The following is a 19,083-nucleotide window of genomic DNA, read 5'->3' on the forward strand; positions in this document are numbered from 1 at the left end:
GATCTCTACCTTTCCTTATCTTCACCCACAAATCTTTTATTATATTTTCTCTCCCTGGTCCAGTAGAGGAGGGGAGTGATAGAGCAGCTTTGGTGGGCACCTGGCATCCAGCCAGGGTCAACCCACCACAAATAATTATCATATATAACCAATGTTATAATCTGGACATACTTTGAATTTCACAACATCAGAACATGTTAAAGAGCATAAAAATGTATTAGTCTCCATTACCTGAGAATATAGATTGAAATAACCTGCAACACTAAAAAATTATATGTGAACACTGAATAGTGATCTGCTATAAAATAATTATGTATGTTGATTCTTTTTGAGTCAAACATTAGTTTAAATTTTCATTCAGAAAATCTTTTTGAGCTTGCTGATGGAAATGTGATCATATGTTACTGACATCCTGACCTCCTTTCCCAGCTTTCCTAGCCACAACAGCATTGTGTTCATATGATGGCAACAGTCTCGGTTTGCCCAGCCTGCATTATTCTAGGATTAGATAAGAGGAACTTCAGATGCAAACAGGGTAAAACATTTAACTATCTCGGAGAGAAATATGGTGGATGGAAGGTAACTATTCCTACTGCACAAAGAGACCCTGCTTCAGAATGACAGTGGTTTAGTCTGATATTTTATACAAGATGCTTATCTTGCAATTGAGAGAACTTTATTTGTACCTATCATGGTATCAGGTATGCATATCAGTGAGAAGACAAAACATTGTGAAAAGCAGTAGGATGATAATGGAAGTGAATTTTGTGCATTAAAATCTTCATCAACTTGTTTTGAAAGAAAAACTTGACTAATATGGACTTCAAATGATTGGACTAATAGTTCTTATTAAAAATAAAACAGAATAAACCTATATAAAAATCTGAAATAGGGAAACTTGAAAAAAACACAATCTGACCTTTTCTTTTTTTTCTTGGTTCAGAAAGATGCTCAGTTTGAAGAGAGAACAAAAGACATTGAAAAACACATGTAAGAAGAATTTTTTTTTTTTTCCATCTGTAAGAACAGTCAGGTTTTATACATATTATAAATATTATGAGACTATAAGAATCAGAAATATATTTATAGTCCTGGCTGTATCTGAGATACACAAGCAACCCTTGCTGTATGACAGTTTTAGAAAATATCTTACATTTAATCATGCAAAAAATACTGCTGATAGAAAAGTCACAGATAAATAAACTAGCCTTCAGCTCTGATGAAATGAACCACACTTTTAAGTGACAGGTGTTAGTGCATGCTTTTGTCTGCCGTCCTTTATGGGCTTCCTTTAGCCTATCTCACATGGTGATTGGTGCGAGGATTACATGGGTGATGGGTTCAAAGAACTGGATCCAGCTGCATCTTTGCCCCAGAGAATTTACAGAGCTCTGCCAGCAACCTATATTCAGACACATTGACCTAAAAAATGGAGTGCATTGATTAGGAAAATAGCGCCAGTGTAACACCCACAGACTGTGCCAATTTGTTGCATACACCTTCCCTCCAACAGGCATTTTTTGGAGCACCTTCAATGCACTTCTAAGAAGGAACCAAACCTGTAAATGTTCATTCAGAATGGGATCCAGTTATGTGATTACACAACTCAGTGATCTGTTTCTTTCCACAATACCAGTTATTTGGCCCTGATGATCTCTTTTCAGAAATGGTATTACAGAATTTCTGGGTGTTAAGAGAAGAGTGAAAAGAATGCTGAGGAAATGGGGAGGAAAAAAATTACATATCAAGAAGGACAGTAAGGTCTGAGGGTACTTTTGGATCTATAGAAGGTGTAAACTGCATAAAATAATTCTTATTGATTACAGTGGGATTATTCTTTCAAGCAGGGACTGTTTTTTGCTCTAAGCACCTGTCATTTGATTTCCTGACAATTTACTCATAATAACAAAAAACTATATACAGAAATTTGTATATTCCATTTTCCTGTCTGTAAAAATTTTGGAAATTTAATGAGAAATTAACAGAGGCCTGTGAATTCAAAATTGTCAGAAGGTGGTAAATCTTAATGTATCTGTAGAACATGTTGTCATGTCATGGTTTTAAAGTCAAGTAGTTAACTAGACTCACAGACAACTGGATGTTTGTCAGAACTGTGACAGCTGAGGGTATAAGTGTTATACTGTTAAAGATTTCCAAAAAGGAAACTTGACATTGTCTTTCATGGCTAGATGTCATTTTATTTAGTAAGAACTCTGGGCCTATAAAGAGGGCAAGGATATTGGGAAGTGTATCCATCTATTATGGAATTCTTGTACTTTCTCCCATGTTAGTACTAAAGAAACCAAAGTGTGCAATAAAATGGACTGTGCATTTGAATAAAATTTAGAGATTTGTTCTACCAGCAGAAATATACATGGCAGCAATATTCTTGCTCATACCATTTCTTAGGAGAAAAGAGTCAATAACACAGGATATTTCAAACTGTTCGGAAGGAAAACACACCTAGATGTTAAGAAGTATGTCTAAATTCTAATTTGTATATGTCTTAAAATACTTCAACGTTAAACCCACATAATTTCTCTCACTCGAGGTCTTTTAAGAACAATAATATTAATTTCTAGACAGTCAGGATGTTACTGGTGAAAGTCTTATTTCTTAAGATGTATGTAAATTAATATTCCACATGTTTGCATCTACTGTCCAAAGTTGACCTTTATCATCTTACAAATTCCATTGAGATCTCATAATTTTTTGATTAGTATTTGGTTCATTAAAGAAGTAGCTAACCTATCTTCTGCTTTAGATGTGTTTTCTTTTTTTTTTTTCAAAAAAATGTGTATCTCTATTGGTCTGTAAAGCTCTTAAAATCATCTTGGTTTGTGTCTACTAAAATAGTAAGCAAAATGTCCATTTCAATTAATTACATATGGAACATAAAACCAGAGATTAAACATAGATATACTCACATTCTTTTCACATGGGTTTTTCAATATCTTAGCCTCTCTGAATTATTGTGGGGTCTTGTCCCACTGAAAATAAAAAATTGTCACCCGAGTTGACTATTTGACTGTGTATGCTATAGCCAGAATCCATCTCTGTGGACACCTTAATTTATTTTTCATAGGATTAAAGTAGATAGTAATAAAAATGTCTTCTCTCTTTTTTTACTTGAATAGATCATTGTCAATAAGAATTCAACTTCATAAAATAAGAAAATTGTGCATTGGGTTTTGCAATAGCAATATTATTTTTTTTAAGAACAAGAATGATGAATATCCGAATTTTTACTTTTTAATTTACATTGATGATTTCTCTATATTTTAATTATAAATTTTTGATATACGTGCTATCTTTAAAATGCGTTGGCATTTTGTTAGAATTACGGTTCTGGGCTGTCTTTAATCTTCTTTTTATTGTGCAAGACTCTTTTCTTTGACAGCTTCTGGCAATAGAAAAAAACCCCAACACAGTAACAGACATAGAGACATGAAAGGGGTTTTTGGGGATCTATGCAATTAATTTTCCTCAAAGACTTGCTCAAATTAGCTTCGTAGATCATGAAAAGAGGAATGACCAAGTACAAAGTGATTCTGGGACCAGCAGGAAAAAAACATATCCTACAATCTGATTGTGCACACTAAGCTCTAAAATCCCTAGCTCTGCAACCCAGGACAACTGTTAGCAGTGATAACAGTTGTCAGTATTTTTAAAAACATGGAAACATTTATTCACTAAGCATATTTAAAAACAGGTGAATAATGGGAAAACTCTTTTGGTAAAGGAAGAATAAGTGATCTCCAACTAAAATGATGGTATGTTGCCATTTGCTTTCCCCCAGGGCAATGAGTAATTAAAGAGAAAAACTAGTAGATGACATTGCTGTTTGTACTAAACAGATAGGTTAAATGTGAGTTTGAATACAGTTATTCTAGTGTGCAATCATAAGCAATAGCTGCACATCAATTTAACCTATTGATTACATTAGAATCATAAATCATCTCACTTTGTGGATGACCTGGGTCATTAGTTTTATTATGCTGTAACTAGGTCTATATTCAAATGAACTGCTAGTTCAGTAATAATCTGTAAAATGAAGCTAAAATGGCATGAGAGGTACAGTTGTCTGAGATTAATCAGTAAGTATTCTTTACCTACTCTTAAAACTATGAACTACTTTTGATCAACCATTCTGTAGGAGTATGCATTTAACACAACTGCCTAAAAACATACTGTCAGCACAATCTTACCAGCCTAAATTGTCACATCTTCTTTTGAATATTTTGGAGTCATTCCTTAAGTCACATTCTTAATGAAAGTCATTAAGTGCACCAAACAACCAAATGTGTCTGCCTGTGTGCTAGTGATAATGGTTAAACATTAACCTCTTTTCCCTGTGTATTTCCAAGAGGACAACAAAATCAAACGAAAGAAATATTCTTTGCCAGTCTCCTTTCTCTTTCAACAGAGACAGTCATAACTCTGGTAAATTCTATAGCAGAAGGGGGATTTTTTTTTACCAATCATATTCTTTGCAATAAGTATTCTGATGAACACCTGTAGTAACACACTCTCTGCAGAAAACCAGCAGAATGGTCAGGAAAGCAGAGGGCCCAGGTTTGGTTGTTTGGGTTTTTTTGTGTTTTGTTTTGTTAAAAAAAGGACTTTGCACAGCATCATTGTTTCATAGTCCCAGTCTACTCCATATCTCCAAATGAATGTGGGAGATGAGAATATTCATCTTTTCTTGCCTTCATCTCCTAAATATCTTTGTTTCTTTACAATTATCATCTCAAAATCCCATAGTCTGAGAGCAGTATATGTTTTCTTTCAATACTTCATATGAAGATCAGTTATAAAAATTCAATTCTCATGTACTAAGCTTTTTCCAGTGATGTGTGTATTTGAGATATGTCATCTTCACTATCCATTTCTCAGGAAACTTGTTTTATAAAATAAGGAAAGACTAGGAGCTTTCTTTTTTTGAATTGCCTCCTGTAGCTGCTGGAAAATTCACTATTCTGGTATCAACCCTAGCCCATCAAAGCAGCAAAACGTGTTCAATGCATATGACATAGGCATTCAAGTCAAGCTTGTTCTATGTTCGCAGAAAAATGGCAACATTTAAAAATAATCCTGCAGGTTTTAAAGGTGATGTAGCTTTATTTTTTTATGTTATTTCAGCCTTAGCTGCTTAATGCACAAAAGATTTATATCCTTTCAAATAAACTCCTTGCTACATCAAAACCGAGAGAGCTTATTGCTGTTTAATATTCACGAGTTTCTCCATTGAATATCACTGATAGACTATGTCAGTATCTCATGATGAGGAAAAAAAGCCAACACAAAAACACAGGCTTTTCTTCCACCTTTCCAGCTGTGGCTGTTGTTAGCACAGATGTGCTAGTGATAGACGATTAAGGTTTCATTATAGACAGTTTCAGGTATGATTAACATTTTACATTGTGAAATTCATAATATATGGGCATAGGTTTTAAAGGACGGTAAGAAAACTATACAATTTAATATTGAGTTGCAGGCATGTGCAAAATTAGATGCTCGCTTAATAAAATACAACCATTTAGAAACTTTAGTATTCTGTATTATGCAGAAACTAGTATATGGGATCACTTTCTGAGAAGCGTAATTTCTAAGAATAACAAGAGCATGGTTGAACTTAGTGTTAATGCTTATAGTGACATTTGCAAGAAAAAGCAATCATGTAAAGAATAGTAATTGATGTCTTTTATGATTTAAAATGAATGTACTTTACTATCTGTAGACAAAGACTTGAAAAAACTGATTTGACAAAGCAGCAAACAAATGTAAAGTCCCACTCCATAAGTTTCTGATCCTGTCTTCAGGAACTTCAATCAGTTTGGTTTTTCATACAAATATTGTGAGTATTTTACTGTTATATTCATTCATAAAGGGCAAAAAATGCCGTTTGTGTCATAATATCATGTACATTCAGTATTTTTTTTTGCCTTCCTTTTCACTTCATTGCTACAATAACAAATAGTTAGAATGTTCTAAATGGGACTATGACATACATAATTTCCAGCAAGCAGAGTCATTTTACCTGTGTGTATTCATGTATTGGCACCGTAGTTAATTGTGTATCACTTGTATCTCTTTTTTTTCTGGACAAGATACATTTTTCTGGTCAATTCGTCTCCAGAAATATGTTTATTTTAAAAATAAGTGAAGGATACTTTCAGTACCTGCATTTTTTGAAATACATACATTTTTTTCAGTCTTTTTTTTTTTTTTCTTGCTGTGAATTATGTTAACACAGTGAGGGAGTCTGAGTACTGTTGCGATAAATAAAAGAGCTAGAGAACAAGCACAAGCCTGTAATCTTTGTGTCACACCACTTAGCTGATGTTTTACTCCCTGACCAATTTGGGTTCCTCAAAATATACTCTCCAAGACAATATGGGCATGGTCGAGGGATAATTCACTCCAGATCTGTTCATGATGGGATTGTAACAATTCTGGTTTTCCAAGTCCTCCAAAACTTATCCCAGCAGTCTCTGCATTTTCAGAAGCCTCCTCACATGCTCACACCAAACCCTTGTTTCATCCATCAAAACCCAAAGAATTATAATACAGCCTTTACATCGTGTTGCATTCTTTGAACTGAAAAAAAACCCACAAAATAATTTTTGTGTTTCAGGGATACTGTATAGACTCAGAGAAGCTGCAGGGCAAAATGGTTTGTAGCATGCATGCAGCAAGTCTGATTCAAGAGAAGATATTTCTAAACGCTGTGGACATGAACGTCTCTGTGTGGTCTGGCCTAAAGGGCATGATTACCTAGAAATCCATGCAAAGCCAGATATCTCATGCACAGTGAATATTCTTCTTAAAACATTTTTTAGTAAGAAACAAATAAATGACAGGTTTTTACAAAGACATTTGTAATGGTTAACGTAAAACATGGAAAATTAGTGTCCCAGTATGGCAGGATATGATAAAGCCTCACTGCTGGCTTCAGTTTCTTTTGGACCCCTTTCTGTGCAGCAAAGCCAGAAAGGCTGTTATAATCTACTCACTGTCACCGAAATTACCAGTCTTTTCTAAAGTAATAATAGTAACATGATAATAACTCTTATTGTAGAGATACAGGAAAGACATTAGAGGATAGATTACTTTCCAGCATCTGCAACTCTTATTTATCACAGATTTATAAGAGAAGATGCTTGAACTTCAATTAAAAGAATAATACTAAGCAAATCATATAGTAGAATATGTGCTTCTGAGCTTCATTTTCATTACTTATTTCAAACTTGTCTACATGTGTGACAGCTCCATATTTGAAAAGGACACATGGACAATAATCTCACCATTCTTGTTTTGGATATGTTATTGGCTCTTTTCCCTCTAAGATACAGTTTGGTACTTGAGACATACATCTGCTATATTTGCACAGCACTTAAAAGAAGTAGAACAATATAGATTTTTTTCTTCTAATATTGTTAGTTTAGGAAGCAGGCCACAGAAGACTTTATATCATAGCTTTTATCCTGAGCCATAAAATCCCACCAAAACACTGGATTCTGTGATTTGGCAAATCATTCTGTGTGAAACTCTCAGTATTTAGTCATAATGAAAGTCCCAGGCCAGTGATCATGGGGGCCATTCACCCATTTGTTCCTCCAAAATCATGGTTATAGTGTCTATGTCTATTTGGATTAGCTGTGAATGAAGAATACAGAATGTCAGTGGTCCACTATTTGTCCTAATGCACAGACTGGGTGGGAATGGTGGCATGTTCTACCATCAACAAAGGGATCCACTATCTACAGACAGTCCTACCATCTGATAAAGATTTCATAGTAGAAAAGGCCTCCAATGTTAGATTAAAATTGTTTTCTTCCAGCAGCCTTTAAAAGCCACTCTCCCCTGACTGTAGAATTTAGTCTGCTTAGGGGGATCAGTGCACTGGGCACATGACATTAGACAAAACATTAGATGTCTAGATAAGGTAGAATAGGCTCTAACTCTGTCTTAATCAAGAAGGCCTGGAAATTTTTTGATCTAATTAATGGCTGAATATCTGCATATATTTATCAATTCTCAAGAGGGTTTTGTTTTTCCATTTGTAAGTTGTTTTTCAGAAGACAGCATTATATATTGCATATATACATACAAAATTGCCACATCAATGTCATTTTAAACAGTAAACTAACATGACTGCAAATTAAATCTTAGTACAGGGAGAAGAGCATCACAATAAAAAAGTTAAAAATACAGTAAATGCTTTTAAATTTATGCTTTGAAATCTGTTAAAAACAAGTTTCATTGCATTTGTTGTCTATTGGGAGATTTGAATACAATCTTGCCAAATGTGCCAGCTATTATATCATGTTATTCAAACTATGATATATTCTTCATTTGTTTTAAAGGAGCAGATTCATATCGTTTGCACAAATGAATCTAATATACATGTATAATATACAATGATTAGTTCTAAAGTTATGACCATTATTATTTTCTACTGTTCCAAAAGACTTGACATACCTGCTATCCATGTTTTTTCTTGTGGTAATAATAGTTTGTAAGGCTTACAGCACCTTCCCCAGTATCAGATATCATGGCTCTACAGTCTGATGCTTGCATAAGTACACTTGGTTTTGGCTGCTAAAGAAGCAGTGGGCAGAAGATTTATTTGCAAAACCCTCAGAGGTGTCTATTCATTAAGGTGTTGAGTGTAATGAACTCTAAGGAATAGTCTGACCAACAGAAATGTTCAGGGTAAGAATAGGACAAATGTGCTCTACCAAAAAAAAAAATTATAAATCCTGAGCATTAGGTAGCATATCAGCTGTTTCTTTGTGTTTATTTACTATTTAAAGCACACTACCAAATGTATGGGGTTTTTTAGGTGGAATGACTTAACAGGCAAGAGAAAGCTTGAACATTTATCTTTCCCTGGATGTTATGTTCATGTTTGTCAAAACTTTCCAAATAGAGGGATGGATGGCATGTTCTCTAGCAGAGCACATGTATATAATCCTTTAGAGAAGCATCAGGGCATGTGACAGGGCAGCAAACCTTGGGACACACAGCAAGAGACAACCTGTAGCTAGACTAGAGACTTGATTCTTGAAAACAACAAGGAGCATGTAGACAGTAAAAGCTCTTAGGTGAGATAAATAAAGAAGCTTTCTAGGTGTGGAGATAGAACTACAGTTTGTTAGAACTTTGGAAGCCATAAAAAATTACAGGAGCAATAAATTTTCAGACCTTGGGTTGAATCTTTCTCACATGGCTTATCTGAACAGTTTTCTACTTCTAATGAAGTGTGAAAGGTGTTTCTTGATTTATTTTTTTTTCATGTGTTTTGGTTTTTTTTTGTTATACGTGAAATTAAAAGCAGTTTAATTTTTAGCAAAATGGGATAATAGTTATAAAAATAAGGAAATGTAACAAAACATGTTATCAAGAAAATGCTTCCCTTTCAAGGCATTCCTTGCTTCTCCATAGAAATTTCTTGTGTTGTAGTTCTTGTTTGTTTATGTTGGGGAAATGACCCCATTTAATCCTGTGCCACACTAAATGCTCTTCCTCTGACTTCCTTGACCACTGTCATTCTTTTTCACCCTGAGATCTTTAAATAACTCCAGTATGAAAGTGAAACCTTCAAATAATTTCTTCTCAATAAGTGACTTTTCCCTTTAATTTAAAGTGGGAGATACTATTGTACCTTATTTCACATGCAACTGTCCTGATATGTGGAGGACTCTTTGTATTACATGTTCCTTATTAATGCATTATAACACTTCTAATATCTAGACCAAGATAGTGTATAGAGCAAATGCTGTAAGGTGGGGATTTTATGTTACCAGTTGAAATTCAGACTTGTGTTCCAATTTTTGCTTAGTTTTTCTTGCTAATGCATTATCTTTCTAGTTTATAACTGTTTAGAAATCACATATCAAAGGGAACTAACTATAGAAACATCTTAGTATCTCCATATTTGACAGCTTACCACAACTTCTGACTGAGCCAAATAAGATACATTAAATCAATCAATAGATGAAATGTGTAATGAGGTAGAGTAACAATGTACCACATGCTATTAGGTCTAGATCAACTGCACCTCTCAGTAAGTGTTCTACTGAACACAGCAAAAATACATAATACAGAACTGACTCTGCCCGAGGAAGAAAACATAGATATGGTGAGAATGCAAGGTGTTGAAGAAAGGCATCTTGGGTAGGAGAAGACAAAGTCTGTTTAGAGCAGGAATCTGTCTGGGCTCGAATTAAGTGATCTCTGAGGTCATGGAGTGGGGAGGAGGAAAGGGGAAGAGAGATTGAGAGGGAGAGGTGAGATCTGAATTTGAGTTGCTACTGGTGTCTTAAATACCTACCTTGAGAGGCTCCTCCTTTTGCCTTAATTGACTGAAGACAGAGGCCGGATGGCTGGCTTAGACTTGAAGCTTAAAGTTTAAACAGTTGATTTTATGTGAGCTACTTAAAGAAATAGGGCCATTTCTACAACAGTGGGAGTGGGTGATACATAAACAGTTTCACTCTGCAGAGAGCAAATAAATATTTGTAACAATCCACCAATGTGATGTCAACAGTGAAACTATTCCAAACCACAGGAATATTGTAGGCATCTTTATCCTCCCTCCTTCTGGAACACTGGGAAACCTCATTTCACGTTTTGTGATCTCTTCTTCAAAGCTTTGGGCCTCTCCCCTTTTCTTCAAAATGGAAACAAAACATTTAAGTATTTAAGACAGCTGAAAAAATCTAAGTCAGAGTGTGCTGCAATTTTTTTGGCTATGTTAACAAAAGTATAGTTTTGTGATGCAGGGGAAAACCTGTGTGAACAAAATTAACTAAAATAAAAAGAAAAATTAGGTCTTAAATAGAAAACATTTTAGTCTTTCGTTATATAGTCATTTCAGCCATACCAAAGGAAAAAATGTGGTACTTGGAAGGGATCTTGGAAAATATACAATTATTTTACGTCATGCACCATTTACTTAGGTATAGATCATTAACATTTCTCTGCTTTGTTCTTCTTACATTTAAAGGATTTTCTATTCTAACTACGCAGGCAATTAAGGTCCATAATTGTAATGTCTCTATTTTTTCTTTACTTAACTTTTTTATTATAAAAATGGCTACCAGGAGATATATTTCATGTAAGTTACATATTTAGAGACCATCTGTTGTGAAAACATTTCCTGCAGGGAGAATTTATCAACGTCTGACTTCAGCTCAATTTATCTTCTGTTATTTAGTAAAATGATATTATACAGAATTTTAACTGCAGCAACTTATAGTGATCAAATTGTGTGTTCTGATAAAGATGAACTCTCTTAATAAGGATTTCAAGATTGTTATACAGAGTGGATATTTCTGTCCTTTCCAGAGTAACATAAATTTGTGACATGAGCAAAACTTAAGGTGTTCTATTTTTTTTCCACTAAAGTATGTTCTCCCATATAATAATAATAAAAAAAAAAAAAAAAGTCCTAGTTATATTTGGACTGTACATTTCCAAAATAGCACAGTCTTGTTTCAAATAAGTAAATTTCAACATTTCAGAGACAAAAATGGACCTGTGGCATTGATAGTAATTCTCATATAAAGTTTACCTGGATCCTCTTCCATTTCCACATCCAGTAGCACTGTAAAAATTTCTTCTGTGTAATCAGCACAATAGATCTGTAAGTCATAATTCAGAAATATAATATTCTAATGCAAATTTTCCTTTACTAATGTGAATCAGAGAATTTTGACCTTATATAACAACGTGTTTTCTCTATGAATACTTTTAATGGATGACAATAGCAATAGCCATAGCAATAGTAATAATATTCTGGTGTAAAAGCATAGTAAAAGATCTATAAACAAATGAAGCAGTTCTTCTCTCAAAAGGCTAGTAAATGTGAGAGAATCATAGGTATTGAAAGGTACTAATAATGTTTAAAAGAAAGACGTGGTTTAGAAAAAAATGAAAATTTCTTTCCTGTGGATTTATACCCCGTTCACCTGAAAAATGTGTTTTCATGTACCGTTTGGATGTTTACTTTACTTTACATCCTATAAATGCTTAAGTCTCTTATCTAGTGAAGAGAGAGAAGCAGATAATGTTGCATCCAGAGGAAGATGCTATCTACCAAAATTTAGATATTTAGCATTGGACTGAATTCCTAATTCACCTGTCTCTCACTGACTGACCTGCCAGTTACGTTGTTAGTACTGGTTTACCAAAGAGTGGAACACTAGGTTCATTTTAGATAATCTCACCTGGAGAGAAATTTCTCTCTTCAGAGCAAATAAAAGCTAAGATAGACTCACATTATAAATATAACTGACAATATTTATTTGAGATGAAAAAGTGTTATTAATTTTATTTTAAAATGAAGAATAAAATAATTGATATACATATAAGTTCACAAGAAATCAGGCACTCCTGAGATGTTTTCAGGGCTGTAGTCCAGATGACATAATCCATGAGTTTAATTATATATGCACTACTGTTCTCTGAAATTTATTTGGGTTTTCATCCTGTTTGTTTTTTTATTTTAGGACTAACAGGGTTTTTTCTTCTTCCAACTTTTCAGTAGTAATCTATTTTAAAGTTGATCGCAAAAAATATATTTTAAGGTAGGGCAGCTAAGAAATGTACGAGGAAAAGACAGAAGAATGAAAAGAGACTCCAAATCAAGAGGAAAGAAAGATCATCACAGAAGCTGAACTCAAGACTTGTATATATGGGGTAAGTAACAGAGAATAAAATGTATGACTCACTGTTTTGCAGTATCAATTTTTAATAAAAGGCTTTCAGCCTCACCCCCAACATGCATGGTTTTTCTTTCACTGTTACTCCTTTTATTTTTGTTTTGTTTTGTTTTGTTTTGTTTTTTAATTGAAGTATTTGGTCTTTTATTCTTTTACATAAAGGGGAAAATAAGAACATATAACTGCAACTAATATAATACCATTTATTGTTTCATACTTCTCAGTCATGTCATCTGGTAATCATGTCTTTAAATTTAGTTGCCAAGTTTTCAGCTGCTGTAAATTGCACAATATTAATAAAATCAAAGACACTACACCAATTTTAATCAGGTGTTCATCTGGTTTCAGAGTTCTGTTATTGAAGTGCTAAGGCTTGGACAACTGGCCTGTATATTTTATAACTAGAACCATTGTGCTAGTAGGTATTGTACTAAGTTATAACAACCCATCTATCCCGATGCAGAAAGTGCTAAAGCATTAAAATACTGAAGCCTGAACAACAGGCCCCAAGACGAAGTTGCTAACTTAGCATGTAATCATTAACAAAGTATGTAAACTCACTAGTGAAAGATACGGCCTAGAATATAATCAGTAGAGAGGACGAAATGCTGAGAGAATGTATCCAGCTTCCCTTGTTTAGCCTTGTTCAAGGCTGAGAACCCACGTACTTGGCCTTGCTGGAAACTCCCTTGGTTTCCCCCCTGAGCCCTGGCCAGGCTTTGGGTGGAATCCAACAAGAGAATGAAACCAGAAATTTTCTGCTCAGAACAAAGGTGCCAGTTATTCTGGCCTGTCGGTCTCTGGTACATAAGGCTGGACCTGCTCACAGGGACTTTGGAAGCCTCATCCATGGGTGGACGCACCGCGTAGGATTTCCCCCTTGCCGGGACAGGCTCTCCAAACCCTCGCTGTGACCGGGGATCCCCAGCCACTGAGGGTCTGGATGATGGGAACGTGTGCAAGTGGTGACGTATATCTTTCTTAATCACTATTCTCTCTCTCATTACTACTATCTGTAGTAATGATTTGATGCATTACCCTGTATTTTCCTGTCTGTTGCTTTAGGTGCACTATTCTGCCTTTTCTTACTGCATGTTTTCTGTATTACACTGTTACAGTATTTGGTTATCACCAGTAAAATACACCTACTCTTTTCACTCTGGTGTCTGAGTTTAATTGTTATTCTTAATCAGCAAAACAGTTATATTTAATATCGCCTTACAATAATACAATAAAATATCTCTGCAGTTTTTTGCTTATATCAAGGAGAAGTTATTCTTCTGACATAATATTTTTAGTATTTTAATTTACTCATTTCATAATATTCTACCACTTGCTTTCTTTTATTGACAGCCAGTGGGCATTGAACAGATGTTTCCTCTGAGCTTTTAAAAATTATACTTATTTGTTATTTTACTTTATCTAGGATGGCTACACTTAATGTAGAATCCACCAGTTTGTGCAAATTCAGATTGTCCCTTCTATCGTATGTTAGCTTGCATTCCTCTACAATGGTTTTAATCTGCTTTCATTGCCCAGTTACCATGTCTTACATCAACTTCAGAAGACTGAAAACAGTGTTGTCACCCAAATGCTTAACTTACCTTATTCTCTTGATTTCTACTTATAAAGCATGTGTTATGTTAATATCAACATAAGTACCAAAAATAACATGGAAATGTCATAGGTCTACTTCTAACCTAAATCTACATTAATTGTTAACTTTTTTTTTTCTTCCCTTTTCGTTCTTTTTATTTCATTTGAATTATTTCAACTCAGTGATAGGACTTCTCATTCGCCAGTTATGCTTTTTCCTCTTATGATCCATAGATCAATAACTTAAAGACTTTTATTGCAAGTACACATCAGATATCCTGCAAATATTTTGTTGATCACTTCTGCTTTTAGCACTTTAAAGTGCATTATATTATATGCTATACATACTTTAATTCAGAAGTGATGGGTTGTGAATCACAGCCTCATTTATTCAAGTAAATTAGATTCTTGATTGGGTAACAACTCTTGAGAAAGTCTGACGTGAATAGGCTAGTATAATAGTTAAAAGTTTGTGCTCAACACACATTCATCTCACACTACGCATTTAGTGGCTGTAAATTCCATTTGGGAATTAGATTTCTGAAACAGACGAAAAGAAAGACATAGTGATTCTGAATCATGTGTATTTGGTCTGGCTGAGGTGGAATTGGTTTTCCCCTTGTAGCAGCCCTCACGGTGCTGTGGTTTATGCTGGGATCTGGCAGGGTGTTGGTAGCACCCTGGTGTTGTGGCTGCTGCTGAGCAGTGCTTACACAGCACCAAGGCTCTTTCTGACATTTCCTCCACAGTGGGACGGGGTGGGCAAGATCGTGGGAGGGGACACAGCCAGGACAGCTGACCCGAACTGACCAAAGGGATATCCCAGACCATAGGACGTCTGCTCAGTATAAAGCTGGGAAAAAGGAGGAAGCAGTGGTGTGTGTGTATGACCCTTGGTCCTCTGAGGCAGTCACTACATGTATTGGATCCCTGCTTTCTGAGAAGGCCCGACATTGCCTGTTAATGGGAAGTAGAGAATAAATCTGTTTTCTTTTTCTTCCACATGTGGACCTTGCTTTGCTTTGCTTACATTCAAACTGCTTTTGTTTTACCCACAAGGGTTGGTTTTTCCTATCTTATTTTCTTTCCCCCTTTTTGCCCTGCTGAGAAAAAGAAAGGGGGGGGGGGAGGGGGGGGGGGGAGGGAAGAAGAGATAGAGGGACTTTGTGGATACCTGGCATTTAGCTAAGGTCAAACCACCACATCATGTCACAGCTAATTCCTTCTGTAGATTTGAAATTTGAACCCTGAATTTTCTGTTTGTACATTCCACATCTGTAAATAGAAAGCTGGGAATATATGAACAGTACAGCCTGTGAAATGCCCAGTTCCATTTTAATGTGGTCCTGTAGTAGTAGTCCAAGGGAGAGCTAGTAGAATAATCAGAGGTGTAGAAAGAACAGTAAATGAAAAAAGAATGAAGAAAGTCTGTAGAAGAAATTCCAGCAGGGAAAAAATGTTTAGTAAGTGGGAGAATGATAGTACCTTTTAGGAGGTAGATTGTTTGGTGTGGTAGTAGAATTTCCAGTAGTTGAGGTCTTAAAAATAGGTTCCATAAATAGCTCTAAAAAGGGTTTCTGAAAGAATACTGAGCATGCAGTTAACTGTGTATTTTTCAATATTCAGAATCTTGAGTTATGCTTCTTCATTTTCTTTGCTTGAGGGAGGAGGGAGTTCAGAACAATTCCATAATCCAAATTCTTGCAAATTCTGAACTTGCCTTTTCCTCTCCCTAATGGCTGTCTAGGGCTGAAGGGCCCCTTGACGTAGATGCAGCGAATCTGTGTTTTAAAATGTGCTTTCTTTTTGCAGTGCTTTTGTATTCAGAAATGTTACCTTAACAAAGCATACTCCTGAACACAATAAATAAGTTGCACAAACATGCAACAGCTAGCTGGATACATATAGCAGTTCTACATATTTCTGCCATATTAGACCTCTCTGGAAGAGACCACATTTTTTCTGCAGTACTACAGAGAAAACCCAGAAGAGAAAAAAAATCAGTGTTTTTCAGAAACTAATAATTGTTTATGCAAGAAACAGTTCAGAGCTGAATCACTTTCTTAATGATATGCAAATGATCTGACTACTAAGTAAACAACATTTTCTTCTATAAGTATTGGGTGTGCAGTTAAGGCCTGGACTGATTGTCCAGCTAGTAGTCTTGTGGTTTTGACTGAGGTCACTATGACTGTGGTTAACCAAGAATACATACTAAATAATAAAGAAAACAAAAGAACATGTTTGTTTTGGGTATTGCAAAAAAAAGCTCACTAATGTTCCCCAGATTTAGATAAAGAAGTATGGATGAAATACAGTAACATGTTTATCACTTGTAAAATCTTCACCGTTTTGAAAAAGTTAAAAAATCCTACAGTTGCGTATTATTTCCCATTGGTATTTTAAATGCAGATGGGATATAAAGTATTTTTAGAGTTGAAAGCTATTTGATCCTACTAATCATCTATATTATATGTAAATCAAGAATACCTTCCCTGAAGGAAATTACAAAAATTATCAAAGGTAGCCAATTAATGGTTCAAAGTTGTGCCAGGGGAGGTGTAGACTAGCCATTTTTTTACCAAAAGGGTGGTCAAACACTGGAAAAGATTTGCTAGAGAAGTGGTTGATGCCCCAAGCCTGTCCGTGTTCGAGGCATTTGGACAATGTCCTTGATAACCTGTTTTAACTTTTGGTCCACCCTGAACTGATCAGGTAGTTGGACTAGATGATCATTGTAGATCCCTTCTTACTGAAATATAATATTCTATTCTATTCTATTCTATTCTATTCTATTCTATTCTATTCTACTCTATTCTAATCTACTCTTATTCTATATATTCTAATCCTTCTATAATATTTTGCTAGCCTTAAAATCCTAATTCAGTTCTGGTAAAACACTGTAAGATTACTTATCAAACACTATAAAATCATGGAAAATCACTATTCACTTAGAAAATTTCAGTCATTTGATTCCTAATTTATTTTGATACAATATTAGAGACAGAATCTGATCCATTATCTGCATCCAGAGTTCTTTATAGCATTGATTTTTAATACGGTACAACAGACAGTGTAAAAATACCCCATGAAACAAACTGACTATCCTTTCTCCCTTCATCTATTGTAAGAATAATCTAGTCACACTGTTAGACTGGTCTTCTTATCAACAGGGAGGTTGCAGCCAGGCAAGATTCTGTCAAATAGAGCTACCTTCTCTTTTCTACTTGAATGTATTACCTCTAGGAAAAAAAAAAAAAAAAAAAAAAAAAGAGGCAACAATCAAACAATGTTGCCTTGTACAGGGAGAAGGTATTATATTCAGTCTGACCTTGACCTACAACTCTTGACATCAGCTCTGGAAAATGTGTCAGTTTTCTTGCCTGGTTTGTTCAAGTGGTGAAGCCTTACTACTACTGTAAAAGCATGCTTTACATACACACGCAAACACAAGTGTGCTTATTTCTATGAAGTCAGAGGCAACAAAGCTGTCTTTGTATCTAGCAAATATAATTCTTTCCTACTTGCATAATTGCTTAGATGTTTTTGTTTGAAATTCTATTCACATTGACACTTCATGTATGTGTGAAACTGGTTTGAATGATGTCTACATTCATTAGTTTTTCCACTGTAACTATTTCCCTTACAAGGTACATGATCCCAGAGCAAAGAAAAGTTAACAATTTAAAACTCTGAGGGTGTCTTTGTTGGGCCCAGTATAATTTTTTAATTCACATTCCTTTCACTTACTTAGTTCCTATAATCCCTGAAGAGAACAGAGTCAAACTTTGTGTTTTAATTAGGATTTTCAGTATTTATGGCCTAGAGCAATGAAAGAAAAAAGAAATTCTAGGGTTGTTGTGGGAAAAAGGAAAGGACCAAGTTTGCATTCTTGTGACTGTCATTTACATTTTCTAAGAACAGACGTCAAAAGTGAAAGTGGTTTTATGATTCACAGCCCAGTATGACTAAAAGTAACCAAGAGCGTTTTGCATGAAATATTGGTAAGAAACATCTATCAAAGCTAGTGAATTTAAGCAAGGAATGCCACTCTCTGAGAAAGAGAATAGACTGGCAATGACTAGCAATGATGATAGTAACTAAGGTTCAGGAATAAAAATTCCATAAATTAGTATGTTGTTTTATAAACATAGATGTTATAGATGCATTGCATTGATACCAAGGGCTGCAGAATTTAACAGGGGTAGTTGAGAAGCTGATCTTGTGCCAGGCAACTGAAGCTTACAAGAATTTCAAACCTAATATCAGTACAAATGTGCACAGATTCACTACAGTACTGAAATATTGAAAAGGTACATCTTTACCCTCTTTTGCTTTACAATAGAAGTTTATTAATGTGCCTGCTGTAAAGCATTCAGAAATGCCAGATGAATGAAGCATAATTATTCCGGTTTTGCTTAATTATTCAGATTCTTGTTCTGTCCTTGAGGGTACATAATTTGTTTGACTGTTTCTTGATGAATGCTTGGCAGTCATTGAAGGCCAAACTCTGTAAGGGGATCAGGATAATCACTACTGGTTATTTCTTAGTGATCATCATGCAAATATAGCAGTTTAATGGAACTAGCCCATTTCCACCAAAACCACCATTATAACTCTTTCTTTTTAAAGTGAAACTTTTTGCACTAAAAATGTTCGCAACCCCCCCAAAAAAACAGTTTACTAAAAATGAAGCTGCAAAAACAAGTATTCAAAGAAGAGGAGGAAAAAAAAAACACCTTAAAAACCCAGTAAA

This window comes from Athene noctua, chromosome 1 (assembly GCF_965140245.1).
Source record: "Athene noctua chromosome 1, bAthNoc1.hap1.1, whole genome shotgun sequence".
Lineage (NCBI taxonomy): Eukaryota > Metazoa > Chordata > Aves > Strigiformes > Strigidae > Athene > Athene noctua.